Below are 18079 nucleotides of genomic sequence, written 5' to 3'. Positions count from 1 at the left end.
TTTTGTCACATTTCGTAAACAGCTCTTCTTCCAGCTCTGTACCACATTGAAGTGTAGATTCAGTTCTCATGTCTTGAAGTGGGCCAGGAACGTTGTGTTTCTGTCCCCTGCCTGAAAAATTTGATCACTACCCTAACGTTACAGCATCCGAACGTACAAGTATGATTATGTTGACATAATTTTATCCTCAGAATTCTGCACAAAATAAATTTATAATTTTTAGACCAACAATGCCATGAAATAACAGAACACGACCTAGTTATCAGCCGCCTGTCTCGGTATTCATCACATTGTCAAATACTCTGAACTGTTTCTCATGGTTTCCCTCAAGCTGCAACCCTGTTCATTGCCTTTGCATGTTGTCTACTCTGTGTTGAAATTCACATTCCCAGAATTCCCCAACCCATCACATCATCCCTTTCTCCTCGAATCGACAACCCTTAAACATCAATCTTATCACTAACTCGCATTATCTTTTGAGATTTGATCATATTACATCTCCTCCAGATTAAAATTAAATTCATCAAGCAATAACTGTCAGTGAGTTCAAAGGGAAGATTGAACTTCTTCAGCTAATCTTGATTTTGCATGGGAGATAATATTTACGATCGATTTCTTTTTGTATTTACTGTCTCATTTTAATTCAAACGTTTGGAGTTGTTTTAATTGATTTTGAATGTTTTTTTTTAAAACAATGTACCTGTTTGGCTGCAGCAAGGTACAGATTTACTAACTCATTGATATTATCAACTAGCCTGAAGAAAATCAAGGGTTGCCAAATTTAATTATAAAAGATGAGGAGAAAGAAATTTGATGCAGAGGAGGGAATGAAAAGAGAAATAGGGTGGAAATGCAGAACAGAAGGAACCAAGGCAGCTATTTAGCTTTATATAATGTCTGCCTTTGCAAACCTCAGTACAGCCTAAGAAGTACTTGTGAAAAATTATTACTGTTGTAATGGCAGAAATTCGGTAGTTACATTCTTGTGATGAGGATCTGTGAAAAGCAACAAGGATAAGCAATGAGATGATGCATTCAGGGATATTAGTTGAGAGATATCAGACGAGAGATTTGGAAAAAAAAAATCCTCTTTTTTTAACCAAAAATAGACTTTATTCACAACAAATTATTTACAAATGGAAAACCATTCAAACTCTCTCCCCATCCTTAGTTTTGTATCCATATATTTCCAACACTCTACATTGTTATATTCATTTCTAGTTACACCATTACCACCACTGTTGGATGTTGTCGTTTCTCCTCTGTTGTTCAAGGGGTTTCCTCTCAGTCTCAACCCCTCAATATCCCGTAACGGAAGGACTCTAGACTGTGGCCCTTCCCTACAGCACAATACTCCTGCAGCCTGGAATGTGCCAGTCGGCAGCATTCCCTCACCGACATTCCATGCGCTGAAAAACCAACATGATTCAGGCAGGCCAAAGGGCACCCTTTCCAGTAGTTCTGGATCCCCGACTCTGTGCATCCCCAGGAGAACCCGTAAATCAGAGTCCTCTGTCACGCTGCTGCTGGGGATGAACTGTGACAAGAACCCTCGCATCCTTCTCCACACACTCTTAGCAAATCTGCATTCTGCAAAGGGATGGGTGACACTCTACCACAGTCAGCTCAGTGACAATGTGCATGGTGGGTGATGCTCCTGTTTTACAGGAAGGATCTGACTGGGAGAGCTCCTCTCACCATGATCCAGGTCAAGTCCTGATCCTTATTTGTGAGCATTGGGGATGAGGCATTTTGCCAGATGACCTGGACAGTCTAATCAAGGAACCACACCACTGGGTCCATCAAGCCCTTATCTCAGTGTCAACAGGACATTCCATGCTGATCACTGTCTGATGGCCTTGTGGTAAAAATTTTCCAAGAAGGATAAGTGGTGTGGCAAAGTCCAACTGACTGGGACATTGCAAAGCAAAAGGACCAGGTCCATCCTTTGCAACACCTGAGACAGATAAAATGACACATAGTGCCCTTGGACTTTGGTTCCTGATGCAGCCACACACAAATATGGTTATCGTGATGAGGGTCTTGTTGTGTAATCCCTTGTCCCCGTTTTCTGGCAACATGCACAAGGCGAATCTTTGGACCCTTTCCCTCTTGGATTCTCATATGAACTGGAAGACTGCTCAGGTGACCCCCAGGGAAGAGGGGAGGAGGATAGGCTGCACCTGCACTACGTCCAGCAGTGCCAAGAGCACCTCACACACGATGACCAGTTTTTCTCTGTTATTGAGAAGGAGCATCAGCCCACAAACCCAATTTCTGGTGGACCTTTGTGATCTGCTCCAATCAATTTTTGTTGCATACCTTGGCCCTTCCAAACCAGATGCCCAACACCTTCAGGTAGTCAGATCTGACTCTGATGGGATGGTGAACCAGTCAGATCAGCTACCTCACTCTTCTTCCCGCTTAACCTTATAAGACAGCAATTTCCAAGTTCTAGTATTTCCCAATTTCAAAACGTGTCATCTTCAAGGAGACGTGAGCAATAATATTCTGAATTATTACCTTATTAACCCAATAAATCAAACTTTGTAGTTGCACCTTTAAGTAGCTTTAATTTGTTGATAAAAAGGATAAATCTCATTTCACAATGAGATTTTCATAATGATGAATAAATAAAACATATGGTAATAATGATACAACAATATTCAACTTTAAACAGATTGAAGAAGAAATAGACAAAATACGACGAATTCAAAGAAAAGTATCACGAGCCTACATCTCATTCATAATTCAAATATTACAATATATGATGTCATCGTCACTATAGTAATACTACATCACCTTTGTTGACCTCACCAAAGCCTTCGACACCGTGAGCAGGAAAGGGCTTTGGCAAATACTAGAGCGCATCGGATGTCCCCCAAAGTTCCTCAACATGATTATCCAACTGCACGAAAACCAACAAGGTCGGGTCAGATACAGCAATGAGCTCTCCGAACCCTTCTCCATTAACAATGGCGTGAAGCAAGGCTGTGTTCTCGCACCAACCCTCTTTTCAATCTTCTTCAGCATGATGCTGAACCAAGCCATGAAAGACCCCAACAATGAAGACGCTGTTTACATCCGGTACCGCACGGATGGCAGTCTCTTCAATCTGAGGCGCCTGCAAGCTCACACCAAGACACAAGAGAAACTTGTCCGTGAACTACTCTTTGCAGATGATGCCGCTTTAGTTGCCCATTCAGAGCCAGCTCTTCAGCGCTTGACGTCCTGCTTTGCGGAAACTGCCAAAATGTTTGGCCTGGAATTCAGCCTGAAGAAAACTGAGGTCCTCCATCAGCCAGCTCCCCACCATGACTACCATCCCCCCCACATCTCCATCGGGCAAACAAAACTCAAAACGGTCAACCAGTTTACCTATCTCGGCTGCACCATTTCATCAGATGCAAGGATCGACAATGAGATAGACAACAGACTCGCCAAGGCAAATAGCGCCTTTGGAAGACTACACAAAAGAGTCTGGAAAAACAACCAACTGAAAAACCTCACAAAGATAAGCGTATACAGAGCCGTTGTCATTCCCACACTCGTGTTCGGCTCCGAATCATGGGTCCTCTACCGGCACCACCTACGGCTCCTAGAACGCTTCCACCAGCGTTGTCTCCGCTCCATCCTCAACATCCATTGGAGCGCTTACACCCCTAACGTCGAAGTACTCGAGATGGCAGAGGTCAACAGCATCGAGTCCACGCTGCTGAAGATCCAGCTGCGCTGGATGGGTCACGTCTCCAGAATGGAGGACCATCGCCTTCCCAAGATCGTGTTATATGGCGAGCTCTCCACTGGCCACCGTGACAGAGGTGCACCAAAGAAAAGGTACCAGGACTGCCTAAAGAAATCTCTTGGTGCCTGCCACATTGACCACCGCCAGTGGGCTGATATCGCCTCAAACCGTGCATCTTGGCGCCTCACAGTTTGGCGGGCAGCAACCTCCTTTGAAGAAGACCGCAGAGCCCACCTCACTGACAAAAGGCAAAGGAGGAAAAACCCAACACCCAACCCCAACCAACCAATTTTCCCTTGCAACCGCTGCAATCGTGTCTGCCTGTCCCGCATCGGACTTGTCAGCCACAAACGAGCCTGCAGCTGACGTGGACTTTTTACCCCCTCCATAAATCTTCGTCCGCGAAGCCAAGCCAAAGAAAGAAGAAACAATAATTTTTCTTAAAGAGATAGGCACAAAATTAACTAGGAATCAAAAACACAAGGCTTTAACCTTCTACACATTAGGGTTTGATGAAAACTCAAAATGGCTGCAGATGTTGTCCATGTTTCAGGAAGCCTTGATCTAAATACCTCCAATGCCTGACAACATCACTCCTTATACCCTTATCCTTCCTGATGGATCCAGCAAAGCACTCGATGCAACATACAAATAAGACAGAAGAGAATTTGCAACCCTGCCTGACTCCAGACTTGACAGGAAAGCCACCTATTTCTCACCCACTGATTCAGACTGTGCTACTGTATAAACAGTATAGAGAAAGTGCAGAGGAGGTTTACAAGAATGTTGCCTGGGTTTCAGGGTTTGAGTTATAGGGAAAGGCTGGGACTTTATTCTCTGGAGCGTAGAAGATTGAAAATGACTTGATAGAGGTATTCAAAATTATGAGAGGGGCAGATAGAGTCAATGTGAGCAGTTTAATCCAATTTTGGATTCCCTCCCCAAAGCCTATTTTGGAGACCACATCCACACTGTACACGCGCTATATCCGGTCGAAAGTCTTCTCGTGGTCTAAACTGACCAAGAAGGTGTCCACTCCTGCCCTGCTTGTTGGCTGTCAGAGATTTTCCTGCCTGGAACCGTGCAGGATTAATCTGGGTGGATCACTTGCCCCATGGCAGACTATTCTTCCTCGAGATTGTGGGGTTCAAAGTCACCTATCAGAGAGTGAACCTTCCAATAGTATTACACTTTCGGACTGACTGCTACCACTAAGCCACAAAAGCATAGAATTCTGATGATGGCTCCAAATGAAAGGTTTTTCTCTTACTAATTTACTCTGCAATTTTCATTGTGCCTGAAGAACGTGAGGGCGAGGTAAAGCTCGATGAAGGGCTCAAGCCCGTAACGTCGGTTATGTATCTTTATCCGTGCTATATAAAGGACACCGTTTGACCTGCTGAGTTTATTCAGCATTGTGTTTTTTTTACTTAAGCTAACTTGCTTGTTGCCCTCTACTTTCTGAGGAAGGGCACATCTAAACTGCAGGAGATTCTGGAACCTAAACGATCATCATTCATGGCAACCTCTGAAATGACCAAGCAAGGGATAGAACAAAAAACCCACTTCCAGTTGGGGCAAGTCGATGGTGAGCTTTCAAAGTGAAATAAAATTTCATCTCGTTTTCATCGTGCTGGTAAATCCAACCCAGCTGATGAAAGCTTAATTTTGAAAGCTTAATTTAATACTTAACTCTGATTGCATTGGAAAAGTCCAATCCATATTCTTGTGGATTCTTTCTGATAACATAGAAGAAAAAACCATGGACTAAATATGTAATGAAGTCATAAACAATCTAAATACAGGAGGAGAAATTACAACCCTGTTTGCACGCAAGGAATTCACAGAAGTTCTTTAATTAGAGGGTCCCTCTGCATGTGCTTTTTTAAAAAAGAATCTATTGCTTTATGTCAGTTTGAAAGTAATTCAGCTCACCATCCACACCATGATCAAGCACTCATTTACATTAATCCTACACTGATTCCATTATATTCTCCCCACATTCCCTTCAGCTTCCTCCAGATTCTACCAGTCGTCTACACATGAGGGGCAATTTATAATGGCCAATTATCCCTTGGGATGTTGAAGAGAAATTTCTTCAGCCATAGGGTGGTGAATCTATAGAATTCATTGCCACTGGTGGCTGTGGAGGCCGATGACTGGGTATATTTAAAGCAGAGATTGATAGGTTCTTGATGACTAGCCATGTCAAAGGTTACAGTGGGAAGGCAGAACAATGGAGTTGTGAGGAAAAAAAAACGCATCTACCATGATTTGAATAGCGGAGCAGAATCAATCGCCTTAATCATTCAAGACAGTGAGAACAAATGTTGGCACGTTGTGGTACAGCTGTATTAAGCTTTGATGCTTGGAATATTGTGGTCAGTATTAGCTCCAAGAAGTTGGACAATATATTGTTTTATCTGGGGCACTAGAGGCTAAAGGGTGACCTGAGAAAAGTATTAAGGTTGGATAGAGAGCCAGTCTTTCCTCAAGGTAGAAACATCAAATGCTAGCCAGTTTAAGGTGAGAGGGAATGTTTAAAGGAGATATGTAAGGCAAGTTTTATTTTACGCAAATGGAGTAGGTGCCTGGACCATGCCGCTAGGCGAGATGGTAAAAGCAGGGACAAGAGCAAAGTTTAACAGGCCTTTAGACAGACGCGTGAACAGGCAGGGAATCGAGAGATACAGACCATGTACAGGTAGATTTTTTTTGGTTCTATGTTCTGCACCCACGTTGCTGGCTTGCAACGGCTGTCTCATTTGACTGCATTTGAAGATGTCTTCAAGTTACTTGAGCGAGCTGTGAGTAAAGCAAAACCATATAAGATCTATATTCAAAAGACTGTCAATAGAAATTAGATTTTTGTTATTCTACTTTGCAATAATTTGTAATGTGATCATATTTAGCAAGCATTATCTTCCTCATTCTAAACAGTATCAAAATTATAATTTCACTCACTGAGGTTGTTTTCCTTCTCATAGGGTAGTCACCATCAACACAAAAAAGGCAAAGTATAACTTAACTAATTATACAATTATAAATAATTAATTAAGTACAGAAGCTCTACAATTTGATGTCCTACAGAGCATAAAGAAACATTTTTAACATGTTTGCAATAGTTTATGGTACATTAGTCATTTATAGATTCTGAGAACATGTGACTTTCTGAAAAAGATTTAAAATGCAGTAAATAATGTAGATCAATTAAGGGAACTGTGATTAAATTTGGATACAAAGTGAATGGAGACTATAAATAAATCAGTGGTAAAAGTATGAACAAAATATTCAAGTTTATTTTATTGTGATTTCTGCATTTTCAGTTTTTAGTTCCGATTTCTGGTGTTATTTTCTTTATAATTGCATAGCTTAGCAAGTTCAAGTTTATTGTCACGTGTACCAAAATGCCGTGAGAGAGTTTGTTTTGTGAGCAGACCAACCTTTTCCTTTCCACTCACATTTTTCTTTGGCTTGGCTTCGCGGACGAAGATTTATGGAGGGGGTAAAAGTCCACGTCAGCTGCAGGCTCGTTTGTGGCTGACCAGTCCGATGCGGGACAGGCAGACACGATTGCAGCGGTTGCAAGGGAAAATTGGTTGGTTGGGGTTGGGTGTTGGGTTTTTCCTCCTTTGCCTTTTGTCAGTGAGGTGGGCTCTGCGGTCTTCTTCAAAGGAGGCTGCTGCCCGCCAAACTGTGAGGCGCCAAGATGCACCACTTTAAGTAATCCCTATGCCATCGGGGGCTCTGTGATTAGTAAGAGATTGCTTAAGGAGGTATGTGAATGGGAAGGGAAGGGAAATATCTTGCTTGAGAGAAATTGTCATTGGCCCATTTCCTTTGGAGGTATGAAACGGTGCACATAACGAGTCAATTAAGTACGATTAAAACAATGATTTTCAAACTTTTTTCTTTCCACCCACATACCACCTTAAGCAATCCCTTACTAATCACAGAGCATCTATGGATGGCATAGGGAATACAAAGTTTTATGTGAGTGGAAAGAAAAAGTTTGAAAACCTCTTGTTTTAATTGTGACTTGTTATGTGCACTATTTCATACCCCCAAAGGAAATGGGCCAATGACAATTTTTCTCAAGCAAAATATTTCAGTAACAATTGGGTCTAGAGCAGAAAAGGGTTGAGAACCACTGAATCAGACATTGTAGACAGAGGACAACAAATAAAACGTAGAGAGGAAATGCAGAGTTAGAGAGAGGGAGAGAGATGGGGTGAGAGAGAGAGAGATCAGAGCTATAGAGCAGAAGCAACATAACTGTTATTTTGAAAGGCTCTTTCAGGAGACTGATGTCGGTGGGGAAAAAAATTGTCCTTGAATCTGATGTGCATGATGGGAGGGGAAAAGAGGGGATGATGTGAGTCATTTGTTAATAGCTTTCTAAAAGGGAATGGAATCTATAGGTGGAGTCAATAAAACCAAAGGGAATTATGCGTGAGTCACTGAGCCACATTCACAACCTTCTAAAGTTGTGTTAACACAGTGATTATACCTCAAGGGGTATTTCATTCTCATGAAAGCACTTGTAGATCTGGAAATCATGAAAGGTATTATATAAATACAGGTTCTTTCATTTTACAAGCTGGCACACCTAATGTATGGCTTTCCCAACCTTTTATTTACAGTTAATAATGGTTATCAAAATCACTTGATTTCGTTCCAGAAATGATTTTGCATTCTTTACATTTCTTAATAAAAAAGGTACACAAGAACACATAGGAATGTTAAAACTAAGGACAAATCTTTCAGCTCAGTTAAGTTGCCCATTGTTTAAATTCTTGTTCAGGATCTGATCGGTCGGTCTATTTCCACTTCCCTGCTTAGTTTATCCCATCTGTTTGGTGTTGTTGTATTGCATAATTCCTTATCCAAATTGAATCACATCCAATTACTCAATCTAATTCCTAGATCCTCAAGCACCCACAGCAGAACCTATGTCATTGGTATCCACATAAACTACAGCAAATGGATTTTTTTCCCCCTCCCACTGCAAATTCCTCTGCAGGTCAGTTATGATGTCCTGAACCCAAGCACCAGGAGCGGTAGATTCCACCCCCCCCCCCCCCCACCACATTTTTCAAAAGTGGCACCTTTCCCCCTGCCGGTCCCCCATCACCCTTGCTCCACTGACACTGGCACACCCCCCGGCTCTGACACTGTCAGCCACACGCTTCCACTTTGCCGCCACCACCCCACCGCTCCAACAGCACCAAAAAATCATTGCCTGTATTGAGAACTCTCCACCTGTAGAGTACAGCTTCTTCTTCGGGAGAGAAAGAAAGAAATATTTTATAAATATTTGGCAAATCTATAGATGCTCAGGAGATGTATTCAAGACATTGTGGCTCCACAAATAGCTACTGGTAATTAACTCCAACTAATCATTACACTGGCTTATGATATATAATGATAGTGGAATTTCCTCAATGCACTGCAGATTATTCATTGGTAAATCTGCAAAACATGCACACAAAGGATTCTAATAACCTGCTCTAAATGCCCTCTCACCGAGTAACGAATCATTCCAATATTTTATTTTCAGAGAAATGTGAGAGGATAGAGTTTGTAATAATTGGAAAATTACCTGAATACTTAAATGGCATCCATGTAGGGATATTGAAACTATACTGGCAACTCTGGTGCTGAGGGAACTGTCCCTGTGAAATATTCAGAGAGAGGAGAAGGGAAGGTGGCTTTATTTGTTTCAGGAGCCAGTCACATCCATTTGGAAGCTGCCTTAATTTTGGCCTATGTTTAGGGACAAGAGGGTGTAACTGCCCTGTAAAATGGGGTTAACTGGGGAGTTAGCGCCCCAGTTACACGGCACTTAGAAATGGTCTAACCCGGTCAACCCTGTCAAAAATCCAACTGGGTCCCTGACCTACCTCGGAGGTAGTTAGGGAACCTAGTTAAACATACCTAGGTCATGTCCACAAGCAATCTGAAAATGGCCCACCCGCTTGTTCTGGTGACATCAGCACTTGCCTACGAGTGTCACCAGGCAACCAGCATTTGAACATCAGACGGTACTTCGGTCAGTACATGACCCATCATTGTGGGGGTGGAATCCCCCTTAAAATCACCGGGTTGGCGATTTAATGGGTAGATCTGTAGTGCCGGTTGATGAAGGAGACAAAGACGATGCAGTCAAACAATATTCATGGCTTTTATTAGCAGAAACTTATGGTACAATAATGAAAGACAATGAGTCCATATACATTTATACCCAAGGGGAGTGTCTTTAATGGTAGAGATAATGCACAGCCAATGTTAGTACAGCAAGGCTTGCCAGAGGGAAGACAGGCAGCTTAGCAGAGATTCACCACAAGATCCCCCTGCAATTTAAAAAGTGCTTCCAGCACCTTTGCCCCAGTAATCGCACCTGGATCCAAGGATGGCTACCCAGATGCAGCAGTTTAAACAAAACTTGTGAGTGTAATGAGATCCAAGAGACAGCGCTGGAGGAGTCTCAGCCCTTGATCTTGTCTCACAAGTCCGAGATTCTTATTCCTTGTGTGGATAAGTGTGGGGGCTGTAGATAGGATGAGCAATGTAAATGTGGTACCATGGTTCAGGGAGCCATTCAAAAGGGGTGTAGCCAGGTTCTAAAGTTAGGGGGAGTAAGCACATATAAAGGCGCCATGGCACATGCCAGATGGTGAGTCAGTGGTTGAATGGTTTGAATTGAAAGGCCGCAATGATTTTTTTTGGTGCTGTTGGAGCGGGGGGGAGGGGTGGTGGCAGCAAAGTGGAAGCGTGTGAGTGACAGTTCAGTGGCAGTGGAGCAAGGGTGGTGGGGGACCAGCAGGGGGAAAAGTGCCACTTTTGAAAAATGTGCTTGGGGGGGAGCTACCGCTCCTGGTGCTTTGGTTTTGGTTCAGGACATCATAACTGACCTGCAGAGGAATTTGCAGTGGGAGGGGGAAAAAATCCATTTGCTGTAGTTTATGTGGATACCAATGACATAGTTTCTGCTGCAGGTGCTTGAGGATCTAGTAATTAAATTAAGAATCAAAAAGGTGCTAAGCTCTGAATTACCACCTGAGCCATGCGCAAATTAGCGCGGGCCCCACAAAATTAGAGAGTTAAATGTGTAAGATCAAGGATTGGTGCAGGAGAGGTGGGTTCCAATTCATAAGAAATTGGAACCAGCATTGGGTAACAATGGGTTCAACAGGGACTGGTTCCATCTGAATCGTTATGGGACCTGGATCATGTGAATGACATACCTAGGATTTTAAACTAAATAGTACGGAGAGTGATGGATAAAGTAAAAGAGAAGAATGTGAATAAAATCAAAGCAAAAATTATAAAAGAGAAAATTGAGAGTAGAGTGTATAAAAGTCAACTGCAAAAGAGGCCATAATTACCAGATTTTAAAACAGTGGTGCTCAACCTTTTTCTTTCCACTCACAGACCACTTTAAGTAATCCCTATGCCATAGATGCTTTGTGATTAGTAAGGGATTGCTTAAGGTGGTCTGTGAGCAGAAAGAAAAAGATTGAAAATGACTTGTTATGTGCACGGTTTCGTAACTCCAAAGTAAATGGGCCAATGACAATTTTTCTCAAGCAAAATATTTTAGTAACAATTGAGTCTCGAGCAGTGATTCTCAACCTTCCCTTCCCACTCACAGACCACCTTAAGCAATCCCTTACTAATCACAGAGCATCAATGGCATAGGGATTACTTAAAGTGGTCTGTGAGTGGAAAGAAAAAGGTTTTAAAAGTACAATGAGCATAAGGACACTTTATCTTAATGCCCGTGGTATTCAAAACAAGGTCAGTGAACGTGATACAAATCAGTACGAAGGGGTATGATTTAGGGGCCATTACTGAAACGTAGTTACAGGGTGAAGAGGAATAGGAAATAAATATCCAAAGATATCAGGTCATACGGAAGGACAGGCAGGAAGGTAAGGGAGGTGGGGTAATGCTCTTAGTTAAGAATGAGATCTTATGTCAACATCAATAAAAATGTTGAAAGGAAAGGATGAGATCAGGGCAATAGTGAGTGATGATGAATGATCTAAGAAGCAAAATGTTGAATCCATCTGGGTGGAAATTAGGAATACTAAAGTAAAAAAAATCACTGCTGGGAGTTGTCTATAGACCACCCAATAATATTACCGTAGCACAGGCAATAAACCAAGAAAGCTCAGAGGCATGGAAGGATGGAATGGCAGTTATCATGCGGGACTTTAACATGTAAATTGACTTGGTGCATCAGGTTGGACAAGGCAACCTTGAGGAGAATGCATACTTGATAGCTTTCTTGAACAGCAAGTGACTGAACCTACAAGGGAGCTTCCTATCTCGGTTCTCCTCCTGTGCAATGAGGCAGGTAAAATTTGCGATCTTGTAGTTAAGGATCCTCTTGGATAGATAGAGGATCGGTTAACCAACTGAAAGGAGAGTTGGGATACAGGGATGTTTTTCAGGTTGGCAGTTGGTGACGAGTGGGGTAACGCAGGGTTCAGTTCTGGGCCCGCAAATGTTCACATTAATGATCTGGAAGAGGGGACGGAGTGTAGAGTATCTTGGTTTGCTGATGACACTAAATTGAGTGGAAAAGCTATTTGTGCAGAAGATAGAGAGATGTAGATAGGTTAAGTAAGTGGACAAGGGTCTGGCAGATGGAGTACAATCTTGGTAAATTGAGGTTATCGACTCTGGAAGGAAGAATGGAAGATCAGAGTATTATTTAAATCGCAAGTGATTGCAGCGTGCTACTGTGCAGAAGGACTTGGATGAATTGCAAATGGTTGGTTTGCAGGTGCAGCAGGCTATCAAGAAGGCAAATGGAATTTTGGCCTCGTTGCTAGAGGGATTGAATTTAGGGGCAGGGAGTTTATGCTGCAGCTGTATAAGGCATTGGTGAGGCTGCATCTGGAGTACTGCATACAGTTCTTGAGGAGGTTCACCAGATGAAGGGGTTAGCCTAAGAAAAGAGATCGAGTCGTCTAGGACTGTATTCACTGGAATTTAGAAGAATGAGAGGGGATCTTATAGAAACATATGATTATGAAAGGCATGGATAAGATAGAGGTAGGTAAGTTGTTTCAGTTGGAGGGGGAGACTAGAACAAGGGGACTTTGCCTCAAGATTCAGGATGGTAGATTTAAGATGGAGATGAGGCGAGGTGGGGAATCTATTGAATTTTCCGCCCATTGAAGCATTGGAGGCTACCTCAGTAAATATATTCAAGGTGGGGTAGATTTTGACATTGTTACGAGCCCAGAGGACCCCAAAACCCAGCAGCAACAGATACTCATCAAGAAAATGGTTACTTAAACAAAAGTTGCTTTTAATTTTCTTGAAACATAAGATCAATCTTTAACTTATTACTATTAACTTAACCTAACTACCTCCTTCTCATTCTAAGCCCACGTGTATGTAAAGTTCATTGTTTCACTGTCCAATCATTCACTTTTCACTTCTCCAAGTTAACTGATATCAGGCAATTTTCATACTGTGCACAGAATTTATCATCTATGATGAGTTTCTCCAGCATGTGTGTGTTTTTTTCACTTAACCATGGTGTCAACAGAATCCTGTCTTTTACCTCTTATTACTTATGATCTTCACCAGGCTCTGCTGGTTCAACTTAAATTGTTACCGCAAAGGAAAGTCTTTGTTGGTTTCAAAGAGAGATATTCATTGTTCATTGGATACACACACACAAATTGATCTCCTTCAATCAGCCTCTTCAGTGTCTTGCCAAAGAAACTTGCCCTCTCTTGAGTTTTCCAAAAGATAACTCAGGTTACCACAGAGTTCATTTTTTCCCCTATTCCAGGAGAAATACAGTAATTGACTACAAGAATTGAGAATAGGCTGAACTCGGAACTCAAAACCCATCTTCAATATGGGATCTTCTAGCAGGAGTGACACTCTTGCAGTTTCCAGCACCAAATCTGACTCTCTCTCTCAAGAATAACGGTTTTTCCCCTCCTTTCTCTCTTTGCAAAACCACATGACCCCTCTTGAAAAGCAAACTTCAACCAGTCTGGATATCTGTTTCTTGAAAACAATAGTCCATTTATTCCATTACATCAGTCCAATTAACACCTACTTGTGAAGTCCTTTCCAAAGCAGTTGCATTGTCTCTGTTAAAGTCACTACAGACTTGTAGGCTCCACCTTAGACATAGCTCTTGTATTTTAAATGAGATGTCTTTTGTGAAATGTTAATATCTGTGAAGTGACTGCCATCCGTGCGGTACCGGATGTAAACAGCGTCTTCATTGTTGGGGTCTTTCATGGCTTGGTTCAGCATCATGCTGAAGAAGATTGAAAAGAGGGTTGGTGCCAGAACACAGCCTTGCTTCACGCCATTGTTAATGGAGAAGGGTTCAGAGAGCTCATTGCAGTATCTGACCCGACCTTGTTGGTTTTCGTGCAGTTGGATAATCATGTTGAGGAACTTTGGGGGACATCCGATGCACTCTAGTATTTGCCAAAGCCCTTTCCTGCTCACGGTGTCGAAGGCTTTGGTGAGGTCAACAAAGGTGATGTAGAGTCCTTTGTTTTGTTCTCTGCATTTTTCTTGGAGCTGTCTGAGGGCAAAGACCATGTCAGTAGTTCCTCTGTTTGCGCGAAAGCCGCACTGTGATTCTGGGAGAATATTCTCGGCGACACTATGTATTATTCTATTTAGTAGAATCCTAGCGAAGATTTTGCCTGCAATGGAGAGCAACGTGATTCCCCTGTAGTTTGAGCAGTCTGATTTCTCGCCTTTGTTTTTGTACAGGGTGATGATGGTGGCATCACGAAGATCCTGAGGCAGTTTACCTTGGTCCCAACAAAGCTTGAAAAACTCATGCAGTTTGGCATGCAGAGTTTTGCCGCCAGCCTTCCAGACTTCTGGGGGGATTCCATCCATACCTGCTGCTTTGCCACTTTTCAGTTGTTCGATTGCCTTATATGTCTCATCCAGGGTGGGAACCTCATCCAGCTCTAGCCTTAGGGGCTGTTGAGGGAGCTGGAGCAGGGCGGAATCTTGGACTGAGCGGTTGGCACTGAAAAGAGATTGGAAGATTCAATCTGAGGCGCCTGCAAGCTCACACCAAGACACAAGAGAAACTTGTCCGTGAACTACTCTTTGCAGACGATGCCGCTTTAGTTGCCCATTCAGAGCCAGCTCTTCAGCGCTTGACGTCCTGCTTTGCGGAAACTGCCAAAATGTTTGGCCTGGAAGTCAGCCTGAAGAAAACTGAGGTCCTCCATCAGCCAGCTCCCCACCATGATTACCAGCCCCCCCACATCTCCATCGGGCACACAAAACTCAAAACGGTCAACCAGTTTACCTATCTCGGCTGCACCATTTCATCAGATGCAAGGATCGACAATGAGATAGACAACAGACTCGCCAAGGCAAATAGCGCCTTTGGAAGACTACACAAAAGAGTCTGGAAAAACAACCAACTGAAAAACCTCACAAAGATAAGCGTATACAGAGCCGTTGTCATACCCACACTCCTGTTCGGCTCCAAATCATGGGTCCTCTACCGGCACCACCTACGGCTCCTAGAACGCTTCCACCAGCGTTGTCTCCGCTCCATCCTCAACATCCATTGGAGCGCTTACATCCCTAACGTCGAAGTACTCGAGATGGCAGAGGTCGACAGCATCGAGTCCACGCTGCTGAAGATCCAGCTGCGCTGGATGGGTCACGTCTCCAGAATGGAGGACCATCGCCTTCCCAAGATCGTGTTATATGGCGAGCTCTCCACTGGCCACCGTGACAGAGGTGCACCAAAGAAAAGGTACAAAGACTGCCTAAAGAAATCTCTTGGTGCCTGCCACATTGACCACCGCCAGTGGGCTGATATCGCCTCAAACCGTGCATCTTGGCGCCTCACAGTTTGGCGGGCAGCAACCTCCTTTGAAGAAGACCACAGAGCCTACCTCACTGACAAAAGGCAAAGGAGGAAAAACCCAACACCCAACCCCAACCAACCAATTTTCCCCTGCAACCGCTGCAATCGTGTCTGCCTGTCCCGCATCGGACTTGTCAGCCACAAACGAGCCTGCAGCTGACGTGGACTTTTTACCCCCTCCATAAATCTTCGTCCGCGAAGCCAAGCCAAAGAAGAATATCTGTGAAGTATTACTGAGGTGTCTGATTGTAAAGTGTCCCTATGCTAATTCCTAAACTAAATCCCCACAATCTATATTTTCAAAGACATATTTTATCATAATTTTATTTCTTTCTTTGGGTTGGCTTCGCAGACGAAGATTTATGGAGGGGTAATGTCCACGTCAGCTGCAGGCTCGTTGGTGGCTGACAAGTCCGATGCGGGACAGGCAGACACGGTTGCAGCGGTTGCAAGGGAAAATTGGTTGGTTGGGGTTGGGTGTTGGGTTTTTCCTCCTTTGTCTTTTGTCAGTGAGGTGGGCTCTGCGGTCTTCTTCAAAGGAGGTTGCTGCCCGCCGAACTGTGAGGCACCAAGATGCACGGTTCGAGGCGATATCAGCCCACTGGCGGTGGTCAATGGGGCAGGCACCAAGAGATTTCTTTAGGCAGTCCTTGTACCTCTTCTTTGGTGTACCTCTGTCACGGTGGCCAGTGGAGAGCTCGCCATATAACACGATCTTGGGAAGGCGATGGCCCTCCATTCTGGAGACGTGACCTACCCAGCGCAGTTGGATCTTCAGCAGCGTGGATTCGATGCTGTCGGCCTCTGCCATCTCGAGTAGTTCGATGTTAGGGATGAAGTCACTCCAATGGATGTTGAGGATGGAGCGGAGACAACGCTGGTGGAAGCTTTCTAGGAGCCGTAGGTGATGCCGGTAGAGGACCCAAGATTCGGAGCCGAACAGGAGTGTGGGTATGACAACGGCCCTGCATACACTAACCTTTGTGAGGTTTTTCAGTTGGTTGTTTTTCCAGACTCTTTTGTGTAGTCTTCCAAAGGCGCTATTTGCCTTGGCGAGACTGTTGTCTATCTCGTTGTCGATCCCTGCATCTGATGAAATGGTGCAGCCGAGATAGGTAAACTGGTTGACCGTTTTGAGTTTTGTGTGCTAACCCAATCCTTAACAACATAGTAGAGGAATTAAGGGATATGGGGAAAAGGCAGCTGGGTGAAGATCTCATTGAATGGTAGAACAGGCTGGACAGGCCGGATGGCCTCCTCCTGCTCCTATTTCTCACATTATTAAGTTCATATGTGCCAACATGTTGTAGGATTAGGAGACAGTGGAAGGTGATTTGTTGGATGTGATGTGAGGGTAAGGAAACCCTATACTGCAATATGAACTGCATTTTGTAATTACTATAAAGTGGAATCTACGTGACTCATATATAATAGGACATTTGCTGATGTCCCTCATAAAAGATAGACTAAAGCTCATGGAAGTGGAATAATTTGAAACTCATGGCTGAGTTACAAATTGCCTGAGTGGTAAAATGCAGAGAATAGAGACTTCAGCTACTCAAACTGGCAATGTAAGACTGCATGCACGAATCTGTCTTGGGACCATATAACCATAACCATATAACCACTTACAGCACAGAACAGGCCAGTTCGGCCCTACTAGTCCATGCCGTAGCAAATCCCCACCCTCCTAGTCCCACTGACCAGCACCCGGTCCATACCCCTCTAGTCCCCTCCTATCCATGTAACGATCCAGTCTTTCCTTAAATGTAACCAATGATCCCGCCTCTACCACGTCTGCCGGAAGCTCATTCCACATCCCCACCACCCTCTGCGTAAAGAAATTTCCCCTCATGTTCCCCTTATAATTTTCCTCCTTCAATCTTAAACCATGTCCTCTAGTTTGAATCTCCCCCTTTCTTAATTGAAAAAGCCTATCCACATTTACTCTGTCTGTCCCTTTTAAAATCTTAAACACCTCTATCAAGTCCCCTCTCAATCTTCTACGCTCCAGAGAAAAAAGCCCCAGTCTGCACAACCTTTCCCTGTAACTCAGACCCTGAAATCCTGTCAACATTCTCGTGAAACTAATCCCATACATTTAAATGATGTAAATGTTGGGAGAGAATATCACATGTCCTAATTGGTAGATGAAAAATTGAATGTCATTATTGGAAAATGTGAGTGAATCTATGTTAGGTCTAAGAGGAATAGAACAATCTTTTTCTTCAAGGGAAAGGCTGCTGGGATGGGGATGTGAGGTAAAGGCTAAAGTATTGCTTGATGTAGGAATGATATTTCCAGGTGGATCCACAGTGGATCAAACAAAGAGTGATATCAATAACCTTGGAGTTACTATTGACCAGAACTGAACTGGATTAGCCGTATATTCAATATGACTACAAGAACAGGTCAGAGACTAGGAATCCTGTGGT

The sequence above is a fragment of the Narcine bancroftii genome, chromosome 3, assembly GCF_036971445.1.
Source record: "Narcine bancroftii isolate sNarBan1 chromosome 3, sNarBan1.hap1, whole genome shotgun sequence".
Classification (NCBI taxonomy): domain Eukaryota; kingdom Metazoa; phylum Chordata; class Chondrichthyes; order Torpediniformes; family Narcinidae; genus Narcine; species Narcine bancroftii.
This window is presented reverse-complemented; position numbering follows the sequence as displayed.